General features: G+C 45.0%; 1 non-coding gene across 1 annotated transcript; it reads left to right on the top strand.

The window, feature by feature from the left end:
• The first annotated feature begins 10423 nt into the window (after positions 1 to 10423).
• On the top strand, positions 10424 to 10498 carry Trnas-gga (transfer RNA serine (anticodon GGA)). Its single transcript has one exon. It is a non-coding gene; the product is annotated as a tRNA-Ser (tRNA).
• The last annotated feature ends 651 nt before the right edge of the window (positions 10499 to 11149 follow it).

Raw genomic sequence — 11149 nt, 5'->3', positions numbered from 1 at the left:
GAGTAAGCTTGCATGCTTTACCTTCGACGTGCTCGTAGCATTTCTCATCAAATCAACGTCGGACGAGTAAGCACGTGTTGCCTTTCGCAGCAAGCACTTTTTGCGAAAAACAAACAACATGCCGCAAATAAAACAAACGCGTTCCTCATCCAAACGGTCGCAGGCCGTTTTTCTCTAATTAGGCATTCAAAGAATTCAGTAAGTGGTCGCAGTTGAGGCGCGCCGCGTTGCTCCTTTCTAATTCTAGCTGTATCTACGGCTCTTCAAAGCCCTAATTCCAGATACTTTGCCACATGAAGCTCGACTGATGACCGACAGAGGCACTTGCAACTTCCCCGTCTTTGCTAAGGCGGTAGAATGCTCAACGCCTAAAGCCTGGCGCTCCAGCTCCGCTAATCACCGAGCTTGCTATTAAGGAGTGGCCGTACAAATAATTACACCTCAACTTTGTTAACGTTTCATACTTTTACGAGATATTTGAACTAACGCAGACGAGCGACACGGTCCAGGAACAGAAAGGCAACCCGCTTTATTGCCAAGAGCGACTTGTTCTTATACAAAGAATGCTATGACGTCACAGGGCCGTGTGCAATCTTTAATCGCATGATATCACGAGACGTCACACCAAAGCTTGCGCTACGACAATATTCCTTATCTGCAGTCGAAAAATTTTCATCGGTGAGAGACTGATTCAACTTCTATTGGTGCCAGCAATCACGAGGCCGGACGCAGCTTCCTTCCGACCAGCAGACGGCCGAGATCCCCTGGGTCTCAGCGGCTGCCTCGGCTAGCTGGACGGCCCAGACTTGGTCTTGCCGGTCTGAGCTGAGCAGCAGGGTCTCCCGCTGCTGCCGGTTTTGAATTTTGTGGCCCTACAAAGGAGCCACCTTCGAGCATGCACATAGAATATGTCGCAGATCCGCCCTACCTTTACATAATTTGCACTGATCACTGTATTGCCCTGGATAGAATTTTCTGCAGGCCACCGGGTTAGGATACATGTTTGTTTGCAGGAGGCGCCAGGCCACCGCCTGTTTCCTGGTTAGCGCGGGATGAGCTGGTGGGCACCGGGCCCTTCCCAGCCGATAGGAATCGGTTATTTCTTTGTAGCCGACCATGCGGTCTCCTCTCGTTCCCGGCTGGACCGGCTCACTTGCTCGGCGAGTAAGTCCTCGTTGCCGGGGAGAGGGGAGTGCGCGGGTGCCCAAATAATTTGGATTGTCCTGCGATGACGGTCGCTGTTATTGTTTATCGGTGAGAGATAGACGTTAGCTGGCGTAGGCAATTAACTTCGCATAGGTTAATTATTTTGCATATCTTGGCAAGAATAGGAAACCGATAACTATATCGCTAGGATTTGTACGAAGGACTGCTGGGGCGTCCGGGTCGATGCGTGCAGGAGCTGTGAGCGTTTGCAGGTTTTGTCATCTCTCACTGAATGCCATTTCATCCACTTCAACTTACACAAAGGGATACGTTTTCGTATGATTCAATTCGACGGCGAGATAATAATTGCCACCCCGGAAGCAATATACAGCCAATAATGCGCGCACCTGGTCAGAAATCATCGCACTGTCGTCTTATTAGGGGGTGTGGATGAGGCCAGACGCCTTCGCTTATGATGACTTGGTCTAGAAAGCTGAGTTACTAAGTACCCAAATTACATTTATTTCCAGTTCTAACGCGTGGCTAGGCGAGGTTATGCTTCAAAATGGAACAGTAGATGGCTTTAGATATTTCTCTAATGCAGCACCACACGCTGTCGCATCGTCCAGGTACAGCAAGTTGATTTTCCATATCAGGGCCGGTATTTTGTAGCGATGCCTTTCTGATGCTAATGCCTTTTCGTGCTTGGTCGGTGGTCAGAGCGACGGTCCGCTCACGTTATCAACGGGATCAGCCGGCCGTGAGAGGTGGATGATAAGACTACTATAGAATAAAGCATAACGCATCGCTACAAAATACCGACCCAGAACTATCAGGTCTACCGTGTCAATGCCAAGTGGTAAGGTGGCAGGCGTGGCAAACAAACAGAATGGGGACACCTTGTATTTCTAAAGACAAGTGGTAGTAACAAAATCGGTCTTCTCACTCCCTCTCTCATCGACTTTTCAAAATATCCTCTGCTTATGTCCAGTGATGAGAAATAACGTGTGGAGCGCATTATGTCAAGTAACATGTCGCTGTGTCACAGCGGATGTCTTTTTTTTTTTGGTCGCAGGACTCCCTATTCTTAGCTAAAGACACGAGTGATGCGGAAGGATTCTTGAAATAACGTACTGTCACTTTAAAACATATTTTTTCACCTTATTTATGCTTGTTGGTTCGGAGCCCCCCGACAGTCTTCCGTCAAATAAATGTCAAGCTATCTTCTGTGGTGCTTGGCCAGTGGCGTTTCATTACCCCTAGATGTACGCTCGAAGCGGTATTTAATCTGGAGGATCAGACCCTTGATCCACAACGCATCATAAACGTATCTATACGATCCACGCGGAGGTCAAAGTATGGACGATGCACGATTCAGGCAATGGCCCACAACATCATCTCGGCCTGCAACTTATCAGTAACAATAAAGGCCTCATCTAGACTTGATGGCACGAAACATGCGACGAACAACATTGGCCCTTTAGGGCAACCAAAGACCGTGAAAGTCGGGTTACAAGCAGGCATACGCGCCGACTACGGAGGGGGGCTCCGGGGCTCGAGCCCCCTCCGGAATTTTTCCGGGGGGGGGGGGGGGGCTGAGCCCCCCCTCCACCCCTAAAATGTGATTACCGGAGTTCTGTTATACACACAGTTTGAGGATTCTCTTGCGTTGCCTCCACATTCTCACCTTTGTTGCTGCTAAAAGCGTACGGCACTATTGTTCGCGCGGACGTGCATGGCTTTTAATTTATACTTTCGCTTTATTTCGGCAAATCCTGACAATAGGAGGACAAGCGCATTAGAAGCACCAGCGGCGGCTACCTCATCCGTTTTAATTTCCGCCGAGAACACCACGCACGGACACAATATGTTTCAATATATACAAAGGGCAAAGTTCATTCTATTTTTTAAACAGAAGGAGGTAGTCAACTAAATGGACAGCCTATACCTAGAGAATGAATATGTTGATGTATGTTCACCTCACTTCATATTACTTTGCGTGATTTTTGACCCTGAAAAAAAAAAGAAGACGTGCAGACTTCAGCGACCCCTTCGGCAGAGTCTTCTATCAACGGCATGCGAAAAGCACGTGAGTTATATTTGCCTCAATATTGATTCTCTTTCCAGTAGGCAATCCTAACGACTGGCGACAAAATAAAATAAAAAAACTCTTCTAATCATTTACGATATTTACGCATTAGGGACGGAAACATCGCCTATTGCATGCAGAGGCCATAATTACGGGGTGTTTCAGCAAACACTTTCAAAAAAGTTTTAAAGGTTGCCTGTGGCAGATAGCACAATTCTAGTTCATGAGCTGGGCTATTTATTTATTTATTTATTTATCACAGTACCCACAGCGCCATTTCTGGCATTACAGTGGGGGGGGGGTTGAAGAAGGAAATGTGCACAAAGTACTACCGCGCTCAGGCGGCGAAAAAAATAATAACATTGAGATAGAAAAAACACAAAATTAATAAACTTAAAAATTTCAGAGCAAGGAATAAAATGAGTCATTTGATGTTATTGTACACCTCGAGGTGGACATTACTTGCACAAAAAATTCAAATGCATAATGTACTAATTAAAAATTCACCAATTAGGTTTTTAACTTATTAACTTATGGCCCTTGTTGCAATTTACAAGTTCTCGCCGTGGAATTCGCAAGGCAGATGCACTAGGAAATAATTCTCAGGATGGCATCACTTTCGAGATATTAATTCCCGAACATTGCGAAGAAACGCATTGGCGTTCCAGGTACTTTTGCGCTTACCCTCCGTGGTTGTTTAGTGGCTATGGTGTTGGACTGCTAAGCATGAGGTCGCGCGATCAAATCATGGGCACGGCGGCTGCATTTCGATGGGGACGAAATGCTAGAACACCCGTATACTTAGATTTACGTGCACGTTAAAGAACCGCAGGTGGTCTAAATTATTCCAGAGTCCTCCACAACGGCGTGCCTCATAATCAGATCGTGGTTTTGGCACGTAAAATCCCATAATTTGTTCTTTTCATACTTTTGTGCTTTGATGAATGAAAAGACGTTTTGTTGAGAAAATGACTGACACGCCAACGTATTTCTCCGCAAAGTTAGAGAATTAATATCCTGACAATGGTGTCAGCCTGAGATTTAGTTGTGGATCCGCACTCCACGGCTAGAATTTGTAAATTGCAACTTGGGCCATAAGGTAATTAGCTAAAAACTTAATTGGTTAGTTTTGTTAATTAGTCGATTATGCATTTCAATTTTTTCTGTAAGTAATGCCCGCCTCTTCGAGTAGACGAGCTCATGAACTAGAATTGTACTACCTGCCACAGGCCACCTTTAAAAATTTTGGAAACTGTTCGCTGAAACACCTTGTATATAGAATTCACTCAGTAATCGAAATTATTCCAAGCCGAATTCACTCAAAATCAGAATAAATAGAAGTCTAGAAGTCATGCGCAGCAGCGCTTATACTCGGACTCGAAGTACTAAAAAATAAAAAAAGAGTGCAGTTTGGCCGGGAAGGCGAAGCAGTAGTAGTGATAGCGAAGTAGAAGACAATTACACGAAGGAAGATTCTTACCGTGTAAACCCGTGTACTGATCGCACCCGTGTAAGGGCCGCACCCATACTTTGACAGCCAATATTAAAAAAAGAGGCGTCCAACCGAGAAGCAATCGCGTTCTGTGCGCTGATTCTGATCGGGCTCAACAGCGAATTGTCGCGCGCAGCATGCTTTCGCGCGTCGCTAATGGATGTCGAGAGGTGGTGATCGCGGAGGTTTTCATACTCGTAGTTGGAAAAATGAGGTCAAATGGCCCGGTCCCATGAAAGGCTCGTCAAAATCGCGACAGAAAAGTGTGGCCCTTACACGAGTTTATACGTTAGTTATAGTGGCCATATAAATCGTAGTAAACGTTCACCTAAAATTAAAATAGTAATCATAGTGGACATAGTAAGCACGGACCATGTAAACCTGTAAATACCACACTGGATGAACTCGAGCACTCGCTTTCACAACGCAAGCATTGTGAAGAACGCCGGCAGCGGAGGCGAACGGTTAGTACAGCCGCGCGATTCACCGCAACTCTGAAAATTATATTCATCATCAGTATCTGCCTATTTTTATGTCCACTACTGACGGCCTCTGTGAGTGATCTGCGATGACCTCTGTCTCTAAACTCTGCAACACCATGGGCGCAGAAAGACAGCCCGGCAAGGAAGACAGTGCGCATGAAGTTAGCAGCAATCCCTGGTCGCCCTTTATCATTGCACCCACCAATGTTTACCAACAATTAGATACGGCACACGGGTCCCATAAGCGTCAGCCGCGCACAGTCATTCACAGTTACGGCAGGGCTAGAGGAGAAGACGCGTTCTCTCCATCCAATTCGCGTTTCATTACGTGACCTGCAACTAACCCGAATAGTGAGCGAGTGGGAAATAATGCTCATCAAGCCGCCATCTTCTTCGGCTCACTGTTACGTGCTTTTTCCCGCACCCACAGGGTATGGGTCGCTCTTGTATATGGTTTTTGGATGTAATGCGGAACATCACGGCGACGACAACCTGAAGTGTCGATATAATTGCTTTCGCCATCAAGCTAGCAATAGACAATTGTTAGCAGAGGTTATATGTATATATATATATATATATGTGTGTGTGTGTGTGGGGGGGGGTAGGTTTCGGAAAGTTTGTCGGGCCCCAGTCTCCCCCGGAAAAACTAAAACTGTCCGCCTATGCTAGCAGGTGAATTTGAAAAGGTCTAATTATTTCATCTTTCATGACGGTAACCTAGGCGCTAATCGACCTAGTCTGGGCAGCGACTCTACTGATGACGCCACGCACGACTGAATAAGTTTTACCAGTAGTACATTTTTAGTTTAAATCAAGCCCTCCTTGCTGAACTCATTTTTTGCTCGGGATGTCAGGGATAATTACACTTAGACGCAATGTACCTGGCCACTAAACTGCACACAAAGTGAAGACGCCGCATGCCCAATTGCCGGGATTGGGACAGTTCATTCCATCTCATGAGCAAGCTGATCTCGTGTATAACCTTTTTTTTTATTGTTTTGTAATTACATGGCAACGTAAAATTAATTGCAATGGTCTTGTCAGCTGGTAAGGCTGAGCGTTCATGTAAGCTATGAATGAGTATGTTAAATTAGATCCTTGAGTTTTATATGCCAAAACCACGATTTTATATTGAGGCACGCCGTCGTGAGGAACTCCGTATTAATTTAAATGGCCGTGTACCCTGCACCATATGCACCGTACACTGGCGTATTGTTTCATTTCACCTCAATCGAAATGCGCCGCCCCGGCCGGGATCCCATCGCGCGTCCTCGGGCCTTAGTAGGGTAACACGCCTTGGCCACTACGCCACCACAGTGGGTGAATAAATATGATCTGTTGGAGGGCCTTAGTTCCCTGCTATTCCAGGTAAAAGGGCATACCCCGTAATTAAAATAAACGATTCTTTTAAAATAAAACGTCAACAGTGGGGCAGCGAGGAATGCCGCCGTAGCCAATGCTTCAATGAAGGGAATTCACCTGGACGTCAACAACTTCTTTTTTGGCAGCGTTCGTGTATTTAGCTTTGAAATTGAATCAATGAAAATGAAATGTTATTGTTCAGGAAAGGCCGCAATATACTCTACACAGATATAAAAAAAAGGCAAACGAGGAAGGAAGGCAGGAAGAATAGACGGAAAGACGGTTAGAAGACCAGCTGGCTACCCTGTGCTGGATAAAGGCATCAAGGCGAATAAAAGATTATGGAACAGAGAAGTAAAAAAAAAACTGTAAAGAACAAAAAAAGTAGAATACGGCATTGCTTAAAGTCTGTCTCTGATACCAGTTCTCCGCAAGAAGCGCAACAACGCTTTCGCAGCCTTCTGTGCTGAGGCAACACCACCTAGATAGCACAGCGCCTGCGCACTCCGATCATGACGTCATGATACCTGGCCCGACTGCCATAGAATCTAATGCGGATGCTCTCGCGTAAGCAACAGTGATTTTGACGTCACCGCTTTCGTCACGCCAGCCTTGACAATGGAAATTTCGGACCAGGTAGCATTGCGTCGTAGATCGGAGTGCGTATGCCTGTGGTATCTAGGTGGTGTTGGCTGAGGACGGTCTCCGCCAGTGTCCCAGGACCCTTTCCTCTGAGAAAGGGCGTTTATAAATTCTAACACTCTTGAAACTTCTTTCCTGCGCGCACTGAAGAGGGGACACTGACAAAGAAGGTGGGCGATTGTTTCCTCGCAGCTATAGTTGTTGCATGTAGGGCTGTTGGCCATTCCCATTCGAAACGACTAGGCATTTGTGAAGGCGACGCCAAGCCACAAGCGGCACAGAAGCGCCTCCTCAGCTCTAGATATTCCTGACGGAAGACGGAGCTCTAGATTCTGATCCAAGTTGTGGAGACGAACGTTGGTAAATTCCGTCTAGTTCCACTGTGGAAGTGTTAGTTCAAACGAAGAGTATTATATGCAGAAGTTCTTACCAAGGACCGAAAACGCTCCTCTTATGTGGTCAACTGTTACAGAAAGCCGTAATCCAGAATGCCTAATCCGAAAAGCGATTGTTTTAAAGAGAAGTTATCGGATGAGCGGGTCGCAAATGTGCATATTTCACATTTCTTGGATGTAGGTGCTACTTTAAATGATACGCTTGGGCCGCCTTGCGAACAATACACCACACTAAGATGCCCAAATTCATTATTTTTTTCGCCCACTAGCGGGTGTGGGATTACAGATGTGATACGTCACTCAAAGACTGTTGTTCCCCAGCTGCTGACCACGTCAGAATGAAACAAAGCGCTAATGCTGTAACCCATGTAGTAAATAAACCGTTGGTATGCATCCGTAACGTGATTCTAAACAGTGGCGTAATCACAGAAAAAATTAAACGTGCTCGCGTAGCAGTACTACATAATGTAGGCTAGGTAAATGATGTTGACAATTTTCGAATAACTTATGCTCTTTCAATATTTTCAATGGCAGTAGAGCCAATCATAAAACAGAGACTAAATATCTCCTTAACAGCTAAATAAGTGCGATAATAAATGAACTATTTAGTTTTATTACAAATAAATTGTCAGAGATTTACCTCCTTCGCATAAAAGTTCAAAGTATTTCAAACATAGAAAAGAAAATGAACATACTGGGCACACTTTTAGACTTCAAGATGGCTTTTCAGTGTGTGCACCATTATGTGCTTTTTTGTTCATTAGCATTTTTTATCATCCGTGGTATCCCGTGGGCACTCGCAAAAGTTATCTAATTGGTAGAATGCAGCTCAGATAATTAGGTTGGAATAAGAAAGGGGTATCCGAGGGCACCCCCTTATTCTAGGACTTGCAGTATTTCTTTTTTATATAATGATATCGTAAATGTTCCCGGAAGCGGAAGCTTTCTGCTATATGCCGACATTACTAATGCCTTTTTTTGTGAAACCTTTTTTGCACAATTTTCCCAGCGGCAAAGAATTGGCTCGAGCACTTAAGATTATGATTCATTTAAGGGCTTACAGTTTAACACAAATAAAAGAAAGTATTTATTGGTTAGCACTAGAAGGTGCCCATTGGCTGTGCAATACAACCTAGAACTATGAGGTTGCTGCAAACAACAAACACAGACTGCTAAATTTCTCGGTATTGTGTTCCATAAAAATGTTTCATGGGTACCACACAAAGATTAAGGATTATCCCACGCCGTACCACCTTGATAAAATTTATCCAGAAAGGGAGATCAAGAAAGATTGTCATGCGTGCAGTGGCATCATTGGGATAAGACACCGGCTCGCGGGATGCCCTGCGACTCTCACTAACCCTGAAGAAGAATGGCTACATTGGGAAAAATGATACAGAGTTCATCTTATCAAGATGAGCTACGGGCAATCCAGAGGGCCCACGATGTCACTGAATGGCTGGGCCTAACGGTGCCATCGTGGGTGCAGCCCGTCTCGGCTTGAAAGAGTTGAGCCTCAGGACTTTTGTAAATAAAAACGTTTCGCACACACACACACCACACAAAGATAAATTATGAGGCGATCTTTCTCGTGGTAAAGGAATACTAAATCATTTAAGATATCTACCAAGCCATGGTAAGCGAGAAATATATTTCGCGCTGATAGATAGTAGGGAAGGAGAGGGGCCCGTTAGTTACTGTGTCCTAGTCTTTGAAAGGACTTGATTCGAATCATGTCCTTTCAATCAAAAACGAAGAATTAGGCAAGAGCTAATTCACATTACTTACAGAGCACCTCACAATGTTATTACGCTTGTGATAATTAATAGTTAAACATTGAATAAATGTACCTTAGGTTTGGGAATGCTCTGTCAGTACAAGTCAGAAAAGGTTTGATGTTATAGTTCAGCGGAAATCCGCTAGGTGGAGATAAGTAATTAAAGGGAAACTGAGACATCCACCCAAATGTAGCAATTTACTACAATGGAAACCCATTCGGGTTCCTCGAAAGAAAGCCTAGCAGTTGAAGAAAAATTCGTCCAGGTCCGGGACTCGAACCCGGGACCACCGCCTTTCCGGGGCAGCCGCTCCACCATCTGAGCTATCCAGGCGGCTAGCAGATCGCAGGGCGAAGTCGAATTTGTCGACAACTCGAAGCAAAGGCAAGTGTTTGATGTTATAGTTCAGCGGAAATCCGCTAGGTGGAGATAAGTAATTAAAGGGAAACTGAGACATCCACCCAAATGTAGCAATTTGCTACAATGGAAACCCAACCGGGTTCCTCGAAAGAAAGCCTCGCAGTTGAAGAAAAATTTGTCCTGGTCCGGGACTCGAACCCGGGACCACCGCCTTTGCGGGGCAGCCGCTCTACCATCTGAGCTACCCATTGTAGCAAATTGCTGCATTTGGGTGGATGTCTCAGTTTCCCTTTAATTACTTATCTCCAACTAGCGGATTTCCGCTGAACTATAACATCAAACACTTGCCTTTGCTTCGAGTTGTCGACAAATTCGACTTCGCCCTGCCATCTGCTAGCCGCCTGGATAGCTCAGATGGTAGAGCGGCTGCCCCGGAAAGGCGGTGGTCCCGGGTTCGAGTCCCGGACCAGGACGAATTTTTCTTCAACTGCGAGGCTTTCTTTCGAGGAACCCGGTTGGGTTTCCATTGTAGCAAATTGCTACATTTGGGTCGATGTCTCAGTTTCCCTTTAATTACTTATCTCCACCTAGCGGATTTCCGCTGAACTATAACATCAAACACTTGCCTTTGCTTCGAGTTGTCGACAAATTCGACTTCGCCCTGCCATCTGCTAGCCGCCTGGATAGCTCAGATGGTAGAGCGGCTGCCCCGGAAAGGCGGTGGTCCCGGGTTCGAGTCCCGGTCCAGGACGAATTTTTCTTCAACTGTGAGGCTTTCTTTCGAGGAACCCGGTTGGGTTTCCATTGTAGCAAATTGCTACATTTGGGTGGATGTCTCAGTTTCCCTTTAAGTCAGATAAAGGGAAATTCACAGTGAACTTTATAATAAAGACGCACCATATATATTGAGAGGTACCCTAATTTGCACACCGCGATCACGCACAAATTATGGCAACTATCGCATTAGTTCACGTGCATAAAGTTAATAAATAAATATCCCACAATATTACTGAAGTTTAAGAAAGGAATTACAATGTACGAATGTAAGAACTGTATGAAAGAATGTTTTCTTGCCGGAGCGCAATGCAAGTAAATTGTGACCTATATAAAGGTTTAGTCAGCTGTCTTTCGGTTTAATCATATGAGTTGAAGTTTCTCTTCATGTTTTGTATTTTATGCCATGTGGAAGTTACTTCCTTGCTGTCGGTAATTCACAGGTTGCTTGCGTGCAGTAAATAAAACCATGCTTTTGCCTTGTTTGTGTTTACACATTAGAATTATTAATACTTTTTTTCTCTTTAAACACCTTTTCTTGAAGTGTTTTGCAGATGTATGCTTCACTGCACGCTACTGTAAGGGTGGCATTGCCTCGTGAGGCATTGCACTACTTTTGCAATGTCACC

This window comes from Dermacentor silvarum, chromosome 11 (genome assembly GCF_013339745.2).
Source record: "Dermacentor silvarum isolate Dsil-2018 chromosome 11, BIME_Dsil_1.4, whole genome shotgun sequence".
Taxonomy (NCBI): Eukaryota; Metazoa; Arthropoda; class Arachnida; order Ixodida; family Ixodidae; genus Dermacentor; species Dermacentor silvarum.
The sequence above is the reverse complement of the archived record's forward strand: the minus strand, read 5'-3'. Positions and strand labels throughout refer to the sequence as shown.